Source organism: Panthera onca, chromosome A3 (genome assembly GCF_046562875.1).
Source record: "Panthera onca isolate mPanOnc1 chromosome A3, mPanOnc1 haplotype 2, whole genome shotgun sequence".
NCBI lineage: Eukaryota > Metazoa > Chordata > Mammalia > Carnivora > Felidae > Panthera > Panthera onca.
Genome location: NC_138341.1, coordinates 45,928,359 through 45,950,024, shown reverse-complemented (window position 1 = coordinate 45,950,024; position 21,666 = coordinate 45,928,359). Strand labels below are relative to the sequence as shown.

At 36.8% G+C, this 21,666-nt stretch overlaps 1 long non-coding RNA gene across 1 annotated transcript in view; it reads left to right on the top strand.

Moving 5' to 3' along the window:
• Positions 1-21,666, top strand: part of LOC132687720 (uncharacterized) — a 154,522-nt gene that overhangs the window by 40,068 nt on the left and 92,788 nt on the right. Inside the window, exon 3 of the long non-coding RNA XR_009614238.1 lies at positions 1,729-1,778. This is a non-coding gene — a long non-coding RNA (uncharacterized LOC132687720). The remainder of the gene's footprint in view (positions 1-1,728; positions 1,779-21,666) is intronic.

The following is a 21,666-nucleotide window of genomic DNA, read 5'->3' as shown; positions in this document are numbered from 1 at the left end:
CCATCTTGCCTAACTGCCAACCCCCTTAGATTTTACTAATGCAGACTAAGATGATTTCCTAATTGATGAATTTTAACTATACATTCTAAACCTGCCAAAGTCCTTTCTAAACAGTGTCTTTATAAGAACAGTGGCTAAAAATATGTCCAACCTGGCTTATGTCAAGGCTGTGGGATATCAGAGAAGAAACAATGGTGAACACCACTGGTTTAAGGGCACTTTGATTTTCAGTCTTTTCCCCTGATTGCCTGATCATATTCATTTTTCAGTCTTCAAATAGCTGCTTTCTAGTTTTCTAGTTGCATTTAGTGGAAGAGATAGGCTGGAGTATGCTTACTCTATCCTACCTGTAATGGCGTATATTTTTTATAGCTTTGATAATTGGAATTTTGTTTTATTGTTTTCTGGAGCATAGAAAAATTTTAATTTATGTTTTTTTTTTATTTAACATATATTTAGCACGCTGGTAACCTACCTTATTCATTCTAATATTTGTGAAACATTTAGGGTTTTATCTGTATACAATAATACTATCTATGATAATGACAACTTAGTTTCATCTTTTCCTATCTTTACATCTCCTTTTCTTTTCCTTTTTCTTGTTTTACTGCATAATCAAGGACTTTAGAACAATGTTGAAACAGTGATACTGGACATCACTGTCTTATAAATGATTTGAAAATGAATGCTTATATTATTTTACCACTAAGTATAATATTTACTATATTTTTTTTATTTCTAATTTGTTAAAAGTCTTATTGTATCATGAATAGGTTTTAAATGTTATCAAGTGAGTATTCAGTATCACTTTTTTTATTCAATTAGTATAATAAAACAATGAATTCAGTAACAGGTTTTTAATATCCCACTAACCTAGGGTTCCTGAAATATAAACATTTTAGCATGATTTATTAGATTTTCATATATTATGGTAGGATTCATGTAATATTTTGTTTAGGATTTTTTAAAACCTAGGTCATTGAATAAATTGGCCTGTAATATTATTTAATAATTCTTGTCTAATTTTTCTGTTACAACTATCTTAGTATTATAAAATGAGAGGAGTGTTCTCACATCATTTATTGTTCAGATACTTATGTATGAGACTGAAATCATCTCTTAACCTATTATTGTATGGTACTTTCCCATAAAATGACCTAGGTCCAGAATTTTCTTTGTGGGAAGGATTAACTAATGATTCATTTTTTTTAATGTTCTAATATTATTCTGATTTTCTATTTATTCTAGAGTCAATGTGTAAGGATATTTTCTAGGTGCTTCTAGAAGTTTTTGATTATAAAAGCATAAAGTCATATATATAATCTTTATAATTTCTACTACATCTATATTTCTTTTCAGTTCCTAAAATATTTTTGGGTGTTTTATCATTTTCTTGATTAGTTCTAATGGAGTCTGTTTATTTTATTACTACTAAAACCCATTGGTTATTTTAATCCTCCTTATTATGTATTTTTCTGGTTCTTAGGCTTTTGCTCTTATCTTTATTACCTTAAGTATACTTTTAAGTCAGTTACTCTTTTCTCAACATCTTAACTCTGACACTTCATTAAATTTGATCCTTCAACTTTTTCTTATATGTACTTAAAAATACTTGTAAAGACTTTTATGTATATTTCCCCTGAAGTACCATTTAACATACATATCATGAGTTTCATTGTATGTTATTTTCATTAGCATTTAGTTCTAATATTTTCTCTGTTCCCTCAGGATATCTTCTTCAATCAATTAGAAGACTGTTCAAAATATTCTTCAAACAGGTAATGTCTCCTCATTGTCTTTGCTGCTATTGTCCTTTAATTATGTTGTAAGGACACACTGGTGGGATATGTGATACTGATTCTTTGATATTTAAGATTTGTTTTGCAACTTACAGTGTGAATATTACTCATTAAGTATTTCATGCATGGTTGAGAAAAATATATATTCTGTGATCGTTGTTAGGTAAGGATTTTAAAATATGTCTATTAAATTAAGCCTAATTGTGCTCTGCAAATTTTGTGTGTGGTATGTGTGTGTGTGTGTGTGTGTGTGTGTGTGTGTGTGTGTGTGTGTGTTTTTCTTGTCTACCCTCTCAATTACTTAAAGAGGAGTATGGCTGATTGGTAGTTTTATAACACTTTACGTTATATATTTTGAGGTGACTTTTTACATCTCCTAAATATAAAACTTTCCCCCCCCCCAGCTTTATTGAGGTATGAATGACAGATTAAAATTGCATATAGGTTAGGTTGTATAATGTGAGTTTTTTAAGGTGTACAATGTGATGATTTTATATTTGTATCTATTGTGAAATGATTACAGTCAACACTTCCATCACCTCACATTTATTAACATCCGATGGAGAAATACTTGCTTTTGTGCATTCTGTCTCTCTGGCTTTAAAATACTTCATTTTTATTTCTACTTTGCTGATGTTCTATTGGATTAATTAAGTCCTTATTTACTTAGTCTAAGTTTTACTTAGTTTGAAGTATTACATACATTGCTATTTAGTCTTCTAGTGGTTATTTTGAAATTTTACCATGCACACTTAAATTTATAAAGTTCTAGTTAATACTTTGTATCTTTCTCTTAGAAAACAAAAGGATATTGGAACATTTAAACTCTGATTAGCTTACTCCCAGGATATACTCTATGGGCCCCAGTAGATTTTTCCATAGGTTTGCTGGTTTCCTTACTTACGTTTACATTTGAAAGCTTTTTTTCAATTAGGAATTGTCTTTGGTTTCTGGTAACAGTGACTCTGATTACAGTGACTTAACCAAATCAGGAGTTTATTTTATCATGTCAAAGAAATTTGGAGCTAGGCAGTGCAGAGATATACTTGTGGTTCCACAAAGTTATTAGAGTTTGTTAAAGAAAAATCGCACTACCCTAGATGAGCAGAAATAAATTGATTAATTCTGATACTATTGCCAGCAGTAGAGGAAAGAGCACAGACTAAGTTCTGATATTCAGCTCCACTGAAACAAAGAGCAGGAGAGTGTTTTAAGGACTGTTGTGGAGGCAGGGAACAAAGTCCATCTGTGCTAACTAGCTTTACCCAAGAGAAAAGTAAACTGTCTCCACTTTTCTTGGCAGGATGTAGTTTTAGAATTTGAAGCAAGATGCCTACTGAAGTCAGGCTTCTATCCTAAAACAGGCAGAGATAGGGCTCTTGTCTTCCTTTGATCTTTACACTCCAAATAGATGCTTTACAGGGCCTTGAGAAAGACCTCCTTGATTCTTAAAACTGCCAAGAGGCTTTAAGGAAATTTAGGTACATTTCAAAGGGTAGAGAGAGGATTTTCAGTTACAAGTTTTCTAAATTAAATGTGCTAAGAAAAGTATATTATAATCAGGAGAAATCCTACCTAAAGTTTAGTCAATTTGAGGGGAACATTAAGACCATCTTGGTCATGATCCAGAACTTTTTCTCTGTTTTCCAACGTGTCTTTAGTGTGTTGCTTCTAATTTCAAAGTCACACAAAGGCTGCAAGATTCCAGCCACAATGCTTGCGTTCCAAGTTAGAAAGAAAAGGGTGAAAAGCCAAAATGTTGACCCTCACGTTTGAGTCAGTCTTAAACAAAACTAATAGAACTCTACACAGCAGTTTCTGTTTGCATTTCCTTGTCCTGGGAAAAGAAACTGGGAAATGTATACTTGTATCTATGAATAAAATCAGCCCAGAGTAAAGTAAGAGTTCTGTTTTGAGGAATTAGGTGAAATGGGATTTTTGATAGCCAATGCAGTCTTTGTGACAGCTCCTATTTATTTACATCTTTAAGTATCTTTCTTCTATTCATAAATGTACTTATTTCCCTGCCAAAAGGTGAGAACTGGTTTCTTTTAACTGGTACAGCTCAATATCCAGGTAATGTACAGCCCTCTTCATCAGGTCTACATGAAGCTTGTGTGGTCTGGTCAACTATAAGTTAAAGATATTTTATCTGCTTCCTCACCCTGGGATACCTAATATAAGAGGGAAAACAATGTAAGAAGGAAATAAGTAGCTATAATAAAAACTTCCATTTGGAAAAAAGAAAAAAAAATGGAATTACACAGCCATCACTGGGCCAGAACAATTAACCCATCCTGTTTGGAAAGAATAGTGAGAACTTATTTCCCTGGCAATGGAGTGCTTTCTATGATTAACCCATCTGGTGACCCCTGGTTCTGCCTTCTCTTTCTCTCCATGGCCCCTGGCTCTTCCATCTGAGAGGTGCATCTGTCCATTTTCTCTCATGGTCGCGACAAGGTGGGCATTGGCAAGGTTATCCTTCCTAGAGACCACACAGCTTTAGCTTTGTGCCTGTTGGTGGAGGTTTGGAGGTGTAGGATTGTTTGGGTAATTTGACAGCAAGAGGCTATTATAAACCTGGCTTGGAGGCTCTTTAGAAATATTATTTCCTTAAAACTTGGTATGTTCTGAGTATATCTGCTTCTGGTCTGGCCGATGCTCAAGTAAATATAGCCAAAGGCTGAACATTATTTTTAAGGCTAAGAACTCATCTTTCATTTATTCACCTCTATACTCTGTCTTATGCCATCAGTTCCTAAATTAATGGTGCTACTTTGAGACCATTTGCAGTAAAAGGCTCTGTAAAAAGCAATATAGTTAATTTGACCATTGCCTCTATTCTGTATTGGGTTATGCTATCAGAAGTTTCATCATTTATTTCATTAGATTCTGAAGTATTTATATTTTTAAAATATTCCTGCTATATGGTCAAGTGATGTCCTTGAGAAGTGTTATGGAACCGCAGGTAGTTCATCTGTGACGTGCAAATAATCCCATCCTAGCATTGCTGTATTTTATATGCTTTGAAGTAACACACAAACAAAAAAGACATTATTTATTCTAAGATACTGGCCAACTGAGAGAGCAGTGATGAGAGAAAGAAGAAGTGCAAATAGTTTCAATTTCTGAAAAACTAAAATCACATTGTATAATTTTTTCTCTTATTTGTAGTCTTCTAGGTAATAACTCAAAAGCACACAACTGAATTTATGTGTTTTATAGCAAATTATTTCTAATATAATTATGATGAGAGGGATAAGACATGTCTCATAGCTGAGCACTGCTCTGAGATCCTCACATGGAATATATCACTTAATTCTCATGACAGTCTGCTGTATTATGTTTTGGAGGGGGCTACTAGAATCCGGTGTTGTTCAGGAATAAAACATTTAAATTTTTAAAATTTGGTACGGTTCCTATACATTCACATGAAAACCAGGTTTATGGTAAAGAAACAAAAGGTATGACGTTATACTTTTGACACATCCTGAAATGTTTCTCATCTGTGTCATTTTTTGTTGCTATTTTAACTTTAGGCATCTGTGCAGCACTTTGAGACCTTATGATTCTCTAAGGGCTTTTTTTATTAAAATCCATCTAATGTTGATCTTTTTATAATGGACAACTCTGCCTGCTCCAGCTGTCACTGTAGCAACAAGATGTGTATTAACCATGACTTTTAAGCCAGAAACTTTCACATTTGTTTTGACAGCCTACGGTGAATTCTCTACCAAAAGCAATTTCTTGTGAGAATATCATGAACAAGTCCTTGCAAAGTGTAAAGTTTGGGGACCTTTCAATGTAAGAGCTTGCCTTCTCTGTATGGAATAGCATTATATTATTGACTAAGGCTGTTGTCTAACAAATGACCCATTTTATAAAGCCAGCTGGTTTTCAGGATGGTGGGTTTAGCTTTCAAAATATCTTTTTGAGGTTAAGACAGCATAAATGTTGTAGAAAAGACAAATCGTTCTGTCACTTGTAAGGCATAACCTGTGCAAATGATTTCTTTGTCACAGAAAATTTTCCTATAGAAAATAAAATAAAGACTGGTAAAAGAGTATGTTACCCTTTATGTAGAGAAATGCTGCATGATGATGCAAAAGGCAGAAATCACATGAAAGAAAACTTGGAAATATTTGGCTGTACCAAAAATGAAAATGAAAGAGTGAACTTTGTGTGTGTGGTGTGTGTGAGAGAGTAATGCAAATAATAAACAGGAAAAAATAGTTTCAATGTTTTGCATAAGCAGAATGTCCCACTTAATATCAGGTAATTTATTCAGTATTTACTATGTGCCAAACTTTAGGCGAAATACTTTTCGTGAATTATTTTATTTTATTGAGTCTTCACAACTCTATGAAGTGGCTGTTATTGGTTATACTGTGTGCCCCCCCACCATTCATACATAGAAGCCCTAATCAGCAGTATATTAGTATATGACTTTATTTGGATATAGATCATTACACATATGATTAGTTAAGACTTAATATTAGTTAAGATGAGTTCATACTGGAGTAGGGTGAACCCCTAATCCAACATGACTGTGCCTTATAAAAAGAGGAAATTTGGATACAGAGATAGAGAAACCAGGGGGATATCATAATGTTAGCTGAAGATTGGGAGTTGTACTGCTGCCATAAGCCAAGGTGTGCTAAAAATTGCTGGAAAAACATTAGAAATTAGGACAGAGCTATGCAGAAGTTTTCCCTCAAAGTCCTCAGAAGCAATCAAACCTGCTGACATCTTGCCTTCAGACTTCTAGCCTCCAGAACTGTGAGACAATGTGTTTCTATTTTTTACAACACCCAACCTGTAGTACTTTGTTATGACAGCCCTGAAAATGAATACAGTAGGTATTACCATTACTCACATTTAGTAGATGAGGAAACCCTCAGAAAATTTAAATAATTGTTTTATGATCATATAATTAGTATGTGCCTAAGTGGGTATTCGAACTAGGCCTTTCTAATGCCAAAACAGCTGTTATATCCAGTTTTAGAATAGAGAAAAGAATATTCCAGGTAGTAAGAACAGCCAGTGAAAAATATGGAAACAAGAAAAGCAAGGCATTTTGTGGAATTGGAGGGTAATTCCATATACAGAGAAACTAAGCTCAAGAGTTTGGAGAAGTGAGTGGAGAAGGGAAGAGAGCAATATTTCTACCTGAGATGACTCTTCTTTATGCAGTACTCAATGTTGGATTCTCCACCAATTTCCTGTGTGGTTGGCAATGATTTTCTTGATATTACCTCATGTTCTGAGGGAGACTTCCAAAGTCATTTTCTTGGTGCCACATTTAAAACACCGATCTCTTTGCTATTAAGGGCCTTGTTCAGATGGTTCCTTGGCCAGTGACTCTTGTTTATACAGCAGGCAATCTCATTGTTCCACAGGGCAGACATGAAACAGAGAGCAAATCCAAATATTTACTCATGATTCCCAGTTTTTGGACTCTTCATGGAAGGTACCGTCTCATTTTTTTCTTATGATGGTATTCCTGATTTCTAGGCATAGACAATACTCTGGCATTCAGTCTTCAGTACCTGCTTACTTAATCCCCCCATTAACTAAATTTTTGGGTGTTTTTTCCTGTGGCCTTTATATAGTCAGGCTAGAAGACATCTCATTCTATTGTTTGGCTTAGAGTTTTTTCAGTTTGTCTCAAACACAAATTTATATAATTTTACATGCTTTGAAGTTGATTACCCAAGGATTTTTTCCTTTCTGAACACCACCTTAAATGAAGCACACCATTTCATTTCTGATATAAGCATCTCTGTACGTTTTTTCATTTTTTTGTAAATTGCAGCATGTATTTTTTGTGCATCTTATGCACCTAATAGAATGGCGTGGCAACAAGAAAAACAAGAAAAAACTCTTTATGCATAAAGAAAAGCAAATATTCAGTTATAGCTATTTATGGAAAAATATTACAAGATAATCGAAGGAAATTAATAATCCTATGGCATAGGAGGTAATCATTGGTCTTAGAAATCTCCTTAATTGCCAAAGCATTTAAAGTATCTAAGTGATCATTTCAACACAATTTGTGGTAGTGCAATATTTGCTTTAAAATATTTTAAGTTATCCATAAGGTAGTTTATTTAAGGTAAATGTCAAGTTACCACAAGCAATATTTATTCACTCAATTCAACAAATAAAGACTGGTGCTACTGTGTATTAGGCTCAGAGATACAGCAAGAAAATCAAATGTTACCTGCACAGATTTTACAATCTATTCACAGGGAACATCCAATAAACAAGCTAATAAATAAGGTTATTGGAGACTGACACATTGTCATAAGTACAGTGCTGAAAATGAACAGGTTTATAAAATAAACAACTGGTGGATGTATCTTTAGTCACATAGTTAGGGACTTGAAGGATAAAACCGGTGCACCCATTCAAGGAGTTGGAAGAAAATAATTTGTACTTAGTTTTCTATAGCCGCTGAATGTGTTAGCACAAACTTGGGTGCCTTAAAAATACCCATGTATTAGTTAGCTCACAGTTCTGTTGGTTGGATGTCTGGAAGACTCAGTTGGATCTCCATTTAGGTATCACAAATTCTAAATTAAGGGTTTGGCTGCCTGAGTTTTTATCTGAAGACATGCAGGAAGAACTGCATCCAAGTTCATTCAGGTTGTTGGCAGAATCCAGTTCCTTATGGATGTAGGTTTGAGGTCCCTGGTTCCTTGCTGGAATGGCCCTTAGCTATTTTCATCTTCCAGAGGTTACCTGCATTTCTTCCGATGTGACCCCTCCATCTTCAGTTTATTAAGAGTGCATTGAGGGGCGCCTGGGTGGCTCAGCTGGTTAAGCGTCCGACTTCAGCTCAGGTCATGATCTCACGGTCCGTGAGTTCGAGCCCCGTGTCGGGCTCTGTGCTGACAGCTCAGAGCCTGGAGCCTGCTTCAGATTCTGTGTCTCCCTCTCTCTCTGACCCTCCCCCATTCATGCTCTGTCTCTCTCTGTCTCAAAAATAAATAAACATTAAAAAAAAAAGAGTGCGTTGAATTCTAGGAATGTTTTAAATGTCTTTTACCTCTGCCTTTTCCCCCTCTACTAGTCAGATAAAATCTTCTGCTTTATAAGCTCATATGATTAAATTAGGTACATCTAGATTTCTGTTCTTTTAGGTCAACTGTGCCATGTAGCATAACATAATCAGAGGAGTGATATCTCATCACATCCATAGGTTTTGTGGATTTGGAGAATTGAATTCTTTAGGGGGCATTTTTAGAATTAACCTACTAGGGGTACCTGGGTGGCTCAGTCGGTTAAGCATCTGACTTCAGCCCAGGTCATGATCTCACAGTTTGTAAGTTCGAGCCCTGAGTCAGGCTCTGTGCTGACAACTTGGAGCCTGGAGCCTGCTTTGGATTCTGTGTCTCGCTCTGTCTCTCTCTGCCCCTCCTCAGCTCATGCTCGCACTCTGTCTCTGTCAAAAATAAAAATAAACCTAAGAGAAAAATTTTAGAATTGCACCTACTACAGAAGTCTAAACACTAATGGACACAACTAAAAACCTAGTTTGTTTTGCTGTTAGTTTTGCTTACTTCTGTCTTTTGCAATTCTGAAGAAAGGGAACCACTGTTGGTTTCTGAAGCTGTGATATCAAAAAAAGAAAGAAGAGGGAAAATTACTAGAAGAAAAAGGAATTGTTGATAGTGACATCTATGAATTTGTGGTACAGGCTGACTGGAAGTCCTAAACATAAAATCCATGAATGGGTTAAGAGTTGGCATTTATTAAGATTATATCCATGCTGTGTCATAAAATTCTGATCTAGTTTCATTTTATTCCAATTTGATCGGGATAACAGGACTCAAGTCCACTTGTAAAACCACTAAGCTCTCCTCCAAGAAAAGCAAGAGAGTTTGGCATTATAGATACTACAGTAACTATTTATTAGTAAAACTTCTGTTTGATATTATACGAGTGTGAAACTGAATGAAACCTTTGATAGCTATGGAAGAAGGAATATCGAGCTCCTGGGTGGTTGAGCAGTTGAATCTTCTTTGTATATAATTGAAAAACCAAATCTTCCACATATTCTACCCAGTTATGTTGTCTGCTTGCCTGGTTTCTTATCTTTAAAACAGAACTATACGTATTTCATAGGACTTTAATAAGCAACACTTTGTATACAAGTTCATATATGTGCATATGCCCTGCATTATGCCTGACATATAGTTTGTACTCCAGATGGTAAGTCCTATCTTTTTTCCCCTCTATGAACCCAAATCCTTCTTAATGAGAGCAAAATTGCCCATTTTTGTAAGGCATTGTATAAAGCTGCGTGATCTTAATGTCAAAATTTATTTGAAAGTATGGTTTAACATTTTTTTGGTTGTGTTATATTTTGCTGTGCTTTCTAATTGAAGCCTTCCAGGTTGGAGTCTGTAATCTATTGATTGACTATTTAAAATAACTCCAATAACAACAAAAACAACAAAAATAGGTGCTATGGAGAAAACCCATCATGAAACCAGTTCTTCCCATGCTGGGTAGCAACTAGAGATAATTGATGTAGGTATGATAGAAAACAGGAAAAGTCCATTTTTACACTGGTTTTCTGGGCCTAATGATCAGATTTTGAGCATTAAGTGGTTAACAGGTGGTCACAAACCAGGAGATATGTTTGTGTTCCACATAAAGTGTCACTGTGTATAGTTTCTACTTTGAATTCAAAGTGGAAATGACTCATTCCACAAGCACAGATAATGTGACTTTCCAATCACCACAGTTCAGCAGAGCCCCTTAACAGCTGGCCAGAGCTTCATAACTACTCTGGCTCTAGAATCCTTAAATATAATTAATGGTATAGCACTTAATATCATTTAAGACTAGTTTAGTTTAAATGACTAGATTTTCTTGGTGGTTGCTTTTCCCAGATGAGAAAGAATCTGGTATGGAGCACCCAAAGTTGGGCAGTGTTTCATGCCACTCCTATTCAGAGATGCTTAGGATCCCTTATTGTAGATGGTTGCATTTAGCTCAAACTCACATCATTAATTCAATAACCTGAGGCCAGAATAGCTATACTCATTTCATCAAGTATTAAAGGAATTAATTATTGTAATATAATATGAAAATTACTGCTTAGGTTCCCTTTTCCCAGAAGTAGCCTAGAGTCACTTCATGATTTACCTTCCAGTTCAGGAAAATCTTCAGTAACTTTTGCATGAGTAAGTACAAGAACAGGGAGTGGAGTGAATGAAGCCATTGGGTACTTATGAATGAAGGAAATGAGGAAAAAGGAGACATCATGAAGGCGCTAAATTGCCAAGGCAGCATTCTGTACAAGTTCTTAGCTGATTTGCTTATAGAGAGAACCACAATCATGGTCCCATAGTTAGTTGAGGATCCATTTGGTCTGTCTTTTTAATATCTTTTTAATTCAAGGATAAGGGTGTAACTTATTCACTTGTTTACGTCTTGATGCTATCCAGAATTTTAAAAAAAGGGGAGAGAAGAATTAATTCAAAGCCCACACTTTGCTGTGAGTCATTAATGCAATAAATATCTATTGAGGTCTTAGTATTTGCTCAGGTGGGGACACATGTTTCTAGAAATCACATATGATAATAATGGGGGCGCCTGAGTGGCTCTGTCGGTTAAGCCTCCGACTTCAGCTCAGGTCACAATCTCGCGGTCTGTGAGTTCAAGCCCCGCGTTGGGCTCTGGGCTGATGGCTCAGAGCCTGGAGCCTGCTTCGGATTCTGTCTCCCTCTCTCTTTGCCCCTCCCCCATTCATGCTCTGTCTCTCTCTGTCTCAAAAATAAATAAAACGTTAAAAAAAATTTAAAAAAAAGAAATCACATATAATAGTGGGAAATGACTTTGTGGCCTAGAGCTATGACTTGTCAAGCAGTTATGACTTCTGAATCTGGGAGTGGGAGGAGGAATCTCACTTTCTGAAAAACAATGAATTTTTTCCTGCATGAAATAAGCATATTAACAAAGAGTCCTTGGAGTGCCCTCCTAAGACCACTCACTCTGCGTTCAGAGATATTGTCATTTCCCATTTCCTCACATATCACTATTGACACAAACCCATGCATCTTTCTTTCTTCTAGGCCAGTATTGTATAGCTGAGGGACCCTTGCCAGGTTCTGGGGAAATGGACATATTCCCCATCGTATACATATAGACATCGCTATGAATCTTCTGAATTAGTTTTTTTCCTCCTAGCAATTAATAATGATAAAGTCTAGACCAGACTTTGAACTACCTCTAAGTAAGTGGGATAATTCTTGTCTTTATCCCTTCCATGGCTGAGTTACTGAAAAAGGAAAGCAGACCATTCTACTCCTGTACCAAATTAGATAAAATTGATCAAGGTTGTCTATGCCATAGTTAGTTATATTGGAGTTTCAAGGCAAATCATAAATAAACTCACATATAAAACACCCAATAAAATAAACACTAAATAGAGACATAAAAAAGGAAAATAGGGGGTTGCCTGGGTGGCTCAGTCAGTTGAGCATCCAACTTCAGCTTAGGTCATGATCTTGCGGTTCGTGGGTTTGAGCCCTGCATCAGGCTCTATGCTGAAAGCTCGGAGCCTGGAGCCTGCTTTGGATTCTGTGTCTCCCTCCCTCTCTCTCTCTCTCTCTCTCTGACCCTTCCCCTTCCTATGCTCTCTCTCTCTCTCTCAAAAATAAATAAACTTTAAAAAAAAGGAAAATAGGTTTAAATTTTGGCAAATGGCTAGCTGGCCCCTAATTCATCCTTTCCCAATATCTCACAAAAACACCATCAAAGTAGATAATAAGAAGAAAATACAAAACATCACCAAAAGAAGAGACAATACCAGAAGTGCCATGGCAGAACCTTGGAGTAATTGCAGGAAAACATGGAATCATGTAGAACCAGCAGAGGCTCATCTTTTAGGCACAAAGCTGGAAGATGGCCATACTCTTTCTGATTACAACATCCAGAAAGAGTCAACTTTATACCTGGTTCTTTGAGGGGTGGTGGTTAATTTTTCAATCTTGAATTCATAGTGCCCAATGATGGCATTACTCTGCCCTCTGGCCTTTTGCCCCAGGTTAGGGTTTGCAATGACCTGTTTCAGTAATAGCGTAATTGCTGGTTTTCTCAATAGCTGTTCAAAATGTTAATAAAGGTTGTGTTTCATGGTAGAAAAAAAGGTAATTAGAACATGAAAAACCTTTGCCATCTTTAGTCTAGCTGTAGCTAAACTCCACGCAACAGAAACCACTTTTAAAAAGCAGGCCTTCTACTGGGTTCTGAATTTACTATGGATCCTTCATTGTTGGTACATGTGTCCTTACAGCAAAAACCTCTATTTGAACTAACTTGAGTGAGTTTCTGTAGTACCTTATAACCCAAATCCCTAATTTCTTGTTCCTTTTTTCTTTTTGTGCTTTTAATAGCTCTTAATGGTATTAAAAAGATTCTAGTTTAAGCATGTTGTGTATGCACAATTATACACAGCACACAAAGCAGCAAAACTACAGGAATAGCTCTAAGGCCTGCCCTAGTGACTCACTCAGAGATTTAACAGTTTACAGATATGAAATGGTATAAATCCTACAAGTAGAAGTTTCATGGGAGAATTGAATACTTTAGAAGCCCTCTCCTTATCTTACTCTTTTGTCAGACAACTTTTCATTATTTGTGACTCACCTTGGGTATCCTATTTTCTGGGAAGACTGCTTTGACAGCCTCCTAAATGTGACACACACTGAGCTGGCTGCCCTATATTTGCACCATGGAAATCACAATGGCAGTTTCAAGGTCAGTAGGTAACAGTTTTGAGTGGTTGAAACATGGCAAGCAATGTACTAAGTGCTTTACATACATTGCCTCACTCACTCTTCACCCAAACTTCATGAAGTGAGATTATTTTACAGATGAGAAAACTATTATTTTACAGATGAGAAAACTATTATTTTACAGATGAGAAAACTCAGGTTTTAAGCACTGTACTCAGCACTTTACATTTATTGCTTCATTTTATCATCACAGTGATAGTTTGAAGCTCTTGTGATCCCTACTGTAAAGATGAGACTATTAATGTTCATAGGACTTAATTGTCTAGTGCCTTGCTTTTTTCTCCATTATATCTATTATAGAATTTATTCAAATGGACATGATCTGTTTATGTGTCCGTCTCTCCTGTGACACAGTATATTCAAGGATAAGGGCTGTACCTTATTCACCTATGAATTTCAGATTTTGTGCTCAATAAATACTTGTCAGTGCAGACTCTTCCTTGTTGTTTGTCCTAAGATCCTTAAATTTTAAATGTGTTTCAGTAAATAGATAAACACAACTGTACTTCCTGTGAAAAGGGCTCTAGCATTTTTATTTAGCTACCGTGCTCTGTCTTCTCTGCAAATGATCCACAAATCACTCTTCTTTTGGATACAGACAAAGCCACAGTTTGCTGCTGCTTCCCCTGCAGGCCTTAAAGCAGGAACTCTGCTCTGCTGGAGACCAAAGCATCCATTCTTATTGCTCTTAAGCCCACTAAAGGCTCTAAATCATTTCCATTAATGCTAGTTGCCCCTAACAAGCCATGAGCAGTGCTGCACTGACGCAGATAAAGCTGCGATATTAAGAAAGTAGCAAAAAGCTTGTCCTACTGACCACTCTAAACGTACCTCTGAGAGGCTAGGGAAAGCTCACCCCATGCACCGGACCTCTTCAGGCTTCTGCCAGCTTGGCCTCAATCCTCCTCCTCCAAGAACATGGCAAAGGAACTCCAAAGGCTTGCCTCATCAGTGTCCTCAGATTAGTTTCTTCACAGCATGGCGAAGAGCAGGACCATCATTTCTCTTCAGGGCAAAAGGGTGTGTCATTGGCAATGACCCCCGAAAGGGAACCAAAAAATATTAACACAACCTCAAATCCTTCCATTTTATCACCAGTTACCTTGTCACAGTCCTATAACAGCAGTGGAGGGGAGGGTGAAATGGCCATACCTAACAGTGTGTAATGAAAGTTAATGTGAAGAACATGTCAACAGACTGCTAACTGCACAGTGGATAATGAAGAGAAGCCCTTTTCCTGTGAGGCACAAATGTGGGTGATAAACCACCAAGGCACGCCTGTGCTGCAGGGTGATTAAATTTTGCCACTGGTGCCAGGCAGCATTAATTAATTAATTAATTTTCGGTGGCAGAAATCACGTCATCACACTGTCGGAACGTCACTGAATTTCCCGAAGCGCTTTTCCTCTTTTCTCGATAGAACATCTAAATCTTTTCTCTACAGGATAAACAAAAATGAACGGATGAAAAATGGCTTCAAATCTCTTTCCAGTAACCATGAGCATTACAATCTTATGAATGAAGCTAGGCTTCTTGTGCTCTCAGGGTCTATAGGGACTGATTTATAAATTAACTGGTAATGCATTGATCTTTGCTCATTACTTTTTCGATAAATCTCTTTTGGTGAGTTATCTGCACCCTCAGCTCAGAAAGGCACCTTTCCATGTCTGGAGTCTGGCTCTCTCCGTGGTGCAGCAGTCATCATCCCTGCATAATAGATTACTATAGACCTTCCTGTCCTCCAGATAAATAATCCTAAAATCCCTTCACACATTTGTCTCATTATTTCTAGGTCACCAGTAGATAATTTAGATGGCATCAGAAAACGAAGATGTTAAATATATTTTATACATTTAGTCCAATATATTTTACATTATAAGAGGTTTTGGATTTAAGGAATGGATATACTTTCAACAATTTGTATTTTTTAATGTTCTCAGTCACATCATTTCAGTTCTGAAGGAAATTGTGTAGGGATTTGTTAAACAGATTTAAAATTAAAAGCATTACTGCTTCACAGTTATGCAAATGAAAGATTCAAGGAGATAGATGTTCAAACTGAAGTTGAATGTGTTCCTTGAGGAGGTATATTTACACTTTATGGCATCACTAGGAAATTCTTCTGGGAATGAATCTTTCCTTCTTCATTTTACAGTTTGGGGAGGGGGAGAGGAGAGGTTTTCTGTTTTGTTTTTTTTCTTTTCTCTGCCTTCTTTTTTTTTTTTTTAACTTTTCATTAGAATGCTCTGATCTGACATTTAACATGAACACAAAGAGCTAGATGCTCTTGTTGACTTCCAGAAAATAGGATGAAGGGAATATAGCAGTTCTTGGTAAATAATGGTTTGATTTTTTTTCCCCACAACCTATGCTCTTTTGCCCAGTGTTCTTATCACTTGCTGTAGGTGGCGTATTTTGCACTGGCTTATTTGGGATTCATGCAGACTATGTTGCAAGTTTGTTTCATCTAGTGAATGTAAAATTATTGCCTAATCAAAAAAAATCAAAGCTTTGAAAGAAGAGCTGTAGTGGTACAAGTTGCTTACTGTTGTTGTTGTTACTGGTATTATTGTTGTATTGCTCTTCCATTCAAAGATTCTAACAGAGTCAGCCTCACCACCAAGCCCAGTCTGGTTCATGGGGCTGCAAATCAATCATTTTAAGAAGATAGATAAGTGGAACATCAAGTTGATGTCAGAATAGAATACAGTCAGCAACACTTCCAAACAGAGGTGGCAGCTTGAAGAGTAGCACTTGTTCCCTCTTCTCCTTTTCTTCTCTTCATTTCTCATCTTCCTGGATACAGCAGGTATGGCATAGGACATGAAAAAGTGCTGAAAAAATATGTAGGGATAAAATTTAAAAATAAAAACAAAGAAAAAACAATCACAGAAATTAGAGTAGATGTAAATATTCATGTCAAAAACCAGGGCCAGCTCAGGGTGACATAAAATTATAAGGAAGGAAACCAAGATCCTTGGAATTTTTATCTTACTTCAATGAATGTGGATTTACTATAATCTCTCATCAAAGTTTGAGAAAGCCTGAGATATGATTAGGGTATTTTCAGGGTGGGAGAAAGAGGGAAAGGAGGCAGGGAGAGAGTCACTTAGTTATACAATAATAGATTAGAGATAGGCACTGAGGATTGGGGCAAACATTCTACTTAATAATCTAATATGAATTTGTTTTATTTTCCCCATATTTGTCTCCCTTGTGAAACTTATCAGGGAATAGATGACCATAGTATAGGATAAGAATGAGTATATTGGCCCCTGTTGCTTAGGGCTGGGATGCTTTAGGCCATACTTCCAGACACAGGAAAAGACAAATAGATTATATCCATTCATTCAGTCCATAGTGATTTGTTGGGGCCCACTCTATATCAGTAAATGATTTAGGTACTGGAGATACATGGCAAACCAAAGGAGACATGGTCTCTGCTTTCATGGGCTGCTCTGCACTGACCTTTTCTTTTTTCTCCAATTACTCCAATTACTTTTCCCTAACTATAGCAAAACTGTCATCATTCCTTACCTTTAGGGTGCTAGGGTTGGAATAAGAAATAAAGAAGAAATCCATAGGATTTCTTTAGCAACCACTAAAAGCCTTCCAAATGATTAGGGGCATAAGAGCAAAGATGGAAAACAAGACACTATAAGCAACAAAGCATAGCATTAATGGCAACAAATACAAACAGGTTAAACTTTTCTGAATGTCAGTAACTATAAATTGGCCAAAAATATGAAATTAAACCATATATTACCTATTTAGAATAAAAAGTAAGAGACAAGGATGGCAGTGAAATATTAATTAAATCAAAGGCAAGGTTGAAATATTAACTTCAAATAAAGTTGAGGTAAACACAATGCATATTTGAGAAAGTGAGGATCATCAATATATGAACAAAAGCAATGCCAAAAATAAATTCATGAACGTAATTGCATATTTTAAAGATAAATGAAAAATTAATGGAAATGCCAATGGGAACTGACAACAGTACTATTTTAAAATATACTTTTGTCACTCATTGCTCAATTATTGTTAGATAATCTAGGCACTCAGCAAATATCTCCTGAAAAGATTCTACACAGGTAATATGTTAAGCTTGGAGACAACGATGAGCAGGACAGGGATGGCCTTTGTCTCATGAGTTAAGTGGCTGAGACATTGATTAAGCAATTAAGAAGTAAAAAAAAAAAAAAAAAATGGTATAAATAAGAAAATACCTAAGGACAGGATACGAGAGAAAGCATGAAATAGTCAAATAAAAATGGCCTCTCTGGGGAAATAAAATTTAAGTGGGACCTGAAGGGCACGTAAGAATCACACAGGTGAAAAGCCAAGGAACAATCCCTCCAGGAATAGAAATAGCATGACCAAGGCTAGAAAAGACCATGTGGCTAGAATGCAGTGGAGGGTGGGAAAGTGAGATGGGAAAGTTAAACAGGAACCAGATCACAAATGCCTTATTGGGCTTTGGGAAGGAGTTAAAATTTTGAATCCTAGTACATCAGTAAGCCTTCAGAATGTTGAGCAGATGGTTGAATTTATACACTACTTATTTTAGTATCGCACTGGGTACTGCAAGGGGAAAGGACAGAAGTGGAGCAAGGGTGGGGATAAGGGTTCTAGGTGAGGCTTTTTCAATATCCAGAGGAGAGATGTGAACAGTTTATAATTTGATGTGAAATTAATAGGACCTTAAGATATTTCAGGTGTACCAAGTGAGGGGGGAAAGATGTACCATGTTTTCTTGTTGAGCAGGGAGGTAGCAGTGATGCCACTAGTGAGATGGGAACTACTGGAATAGAAACATCTTAGAGTTTGAGAATCTATGATTCACTTTTGAATGTTTTAATTTTGTGATACCTAACAAATAGAGAACTGAAGTACAGATTACAAACACAAGGGAGAGGCATGGAATAGAAGTAGAAAGGTCTAAGTCATTGGGATATATTTGGTATTTAAAACCATGGGGACTAATTACTAAGGAGAGAATGAAAATAATACAAGAAGCTAATCTAGAATAGAGACTGAGAAGCTCCAACATTTAGAATGTAAGTAAAGGTGGAAATTTCAAGATATACCAAGAAAGATGACTGGGAAGATGAAAAGAAAGGTGAGAGGCAAGAGTATTTTAGGGGGGAGAGATAGTCAACTCAATAGAATGCTAGTGAGAACTCAAATAAAACTATGATAGGGAAGTGCTCACTTGCCACATGGAATACTTGAAACAGGTGTTGCAGTTGGATGCCGACGATGACAATACCCTCAGTGAGCCAAAAAATTATCAGAAGCCTTTAAACAGAGAAGGCATATGGGATTCTGTTGAAAGAAATACCCAGGCCTAAAACTGTGTGGAAAAAGACAACTACAAATGGTGTGTGTGTATGGGGGGCGGGGGTCCTCTGGATTTCTCCAAGCTTAGAGGTAATGGGAAGCAGAAGTGAGTCTTAGATCAATCTAAAATCTAGGTCTCAGTTTGGTTTTCATATTCATACCACTCAATGAGCATCCATCTCCCACCCCCTATCTTGTTCTAAGAAGCAGGAAGCAGAGGCATCACCAAAGTCTGTGAATATTATGAGATATCACTCCTATGACTATATTACGTGGCATAGCAGAGTTGATCTTAAAATACAGAAATTATCCTAGGAGACCCAGTATAGTTACAAAAGCCCTTAAAAATCTGAGACCTGGCTTCTGGGATAAGGGTAAACTAGAGAGATAGTATTAGTGAGAAGTACTCCACTTCCCCTTCCTGGTTGGAAGATGGAAGGGGCCACCTGAGAAGGAATGCAAACAGCATCTAGGCTCTATATGAACAGCTAGCAAAGGGATAGAAACTTCAGACCTCTAGCCATGAAGAAATGAATTCTGTAGCAGTCTGAATAAGCTTGAAGTAGACTGAGCCTACAGATAGAATCCCAGCCAAGATGACACTTTGATTTTAGCTTTGTGAGACCCTAAGTAGAAAACCCAGTCAAACTTAGATCAATGGAACAGAATAGAGAACCCAGAAATGGACCCATAAACATATGGCCAACTAATCTTTGACAAAACAGGAAAGAATATCCAATGGAATAAAGACAGTCTCTTTGGCAAATGGTGCTGGGAAAACTGGACAGCAACATGCAGATGAATGAACCTGGGCCACTTTCTTACACCATACACTAAAGTAAATTCAAAATGGATGAAAGACCTCTGTGTAATACAGGAAGCCATCAAAATCCTAGAGGAGAAAGCAGGCAAAAACCTCTTTGACCTTGGCTGCAGCAACTTCTTACTCAACATGCCTCTGGAAGCAAGGGAAACAAAAGCAAAAATTAACTATTGGGACCTCATCAAGATAAAGGCTTCTGCACAGTAAAGGGAACAATCAGCAAAACTAATAGGCAACCAATGGAACGGGAGAAGATATTTGCAAATGACATATCAGATAAAGGGTTAGTATCCAAAATCTCTAAAGAGCTTCCAAAAAACAAATAATCCAGTGAAGAAAAGGGTAAAAGATATGAATGGACACTTTTCCAAAGAAGACATCCAGATGGCTAACAGACACATGAAAAAATGCTCAACATCACTCATCATCAGTGAAGTACAAATCAAAAACACAATGAGATACCACCTCACACCTGTCAGAATGGCTAACATTAACAACTCAGGCAACAACAGATGTTGGTGAGGATGTGGAGAAAGAGAATCTCTTTTGCACTGCTGGTGGAAATGCAAACTTCTCAGCCACTCTGGAAAACACTATGGAGGTTCTTCAAATATTTTACAATAGAACCACCCTATGACTCAGCAATTGCACTAGTAAGTATTTATCCAAAGGATACAAGTGTGCTGTTTCAAATAGGCACGTGCACCCCAATGTTTATATCAGCACTACCGGCAATAGTCAAAGTATGGAAAGAGAACAAATGTCTATTGACAAATGAATGGATAAAGAAGATGTGGTATATATATACAATGGAGTATTACTTGGCAATCAAAAAGAATAAAATCTTACCATTTGCATCAACGTGGATGTAACTAGAATGTATTATGCTAAGTGAAATTAGAGAAAGACAAATATCATGAGTTCGTAGAATTTAAGATACAAAACAGATGAATAGAAGGGAAGGGAAGCAAAAATAATATAAAAACAGGGAGGGGGACAAAACATAAGAGACCCTTAAATATAGAGAACAAACTGAGGGTTGCTGGAGGGATTGTGGGTGGGGGGATGGGCTAAATGGGCAAGGGTCATTAAGGAAGTCACTTGGGATGAGTACTGGGTGTTATATGTAGGGGATGAATCACTGGATTCTACTCCTGAAATCATTATTGCACTATATGCTAGCTAAGTATATATATCCCACATATATTCCACTATATGTGGATGCAAATTAAAAACAAACAATCAAACAAACAAAATGAAAAGAAAATCCAGTCAAACGCTTTTCAGTTCTTATACCCAACTCCACTGTGGGGGGAAAGTTCTCCACAACAACAAGCCATTCTTGGACACCAACTGAGTGTCCTAAAATTTAACTCAATTCTGACACTAACTACCCAGAGATATCATCTAATCCCAAGGTTAGGGGTTCAGTTTTGTAATACTGACCCCTCTACAACCCTTCCAGCATCAGACGCTAGTGGCTAGTTGCAAGTCCAGGTTGCTACCTATGCTTCTGACCAGCTTCCTAGCTTCTGTCTTTGGATTTGGTTAATTTGCTAATGGAGCTCACAGAACTCAGAGAGCTATTTTACTTACTATATCACTACTTTATTATAAAAGATATAATTCAGGAATAACAACATGGAAAGAGATGCACAGGTCAAGGGGTGTGGAAAGGATGCACAGCTTTTTTGCCCTATCCCAGCAACCACTCTCCCCAGATGTCCACGTATTCGCAAAAGCAGAAGCTGTCTGAACTGTGTCCTTTTGGGTTTTCATGGAGGCTTCATTACATAGACATAATGGATTAAATCACTGGGCATTGGGAATTGATTCAACCTCTGGGGACCCTTTCTCCTCTTCAGAGGTCAAGGGTTGTACTGAAAAT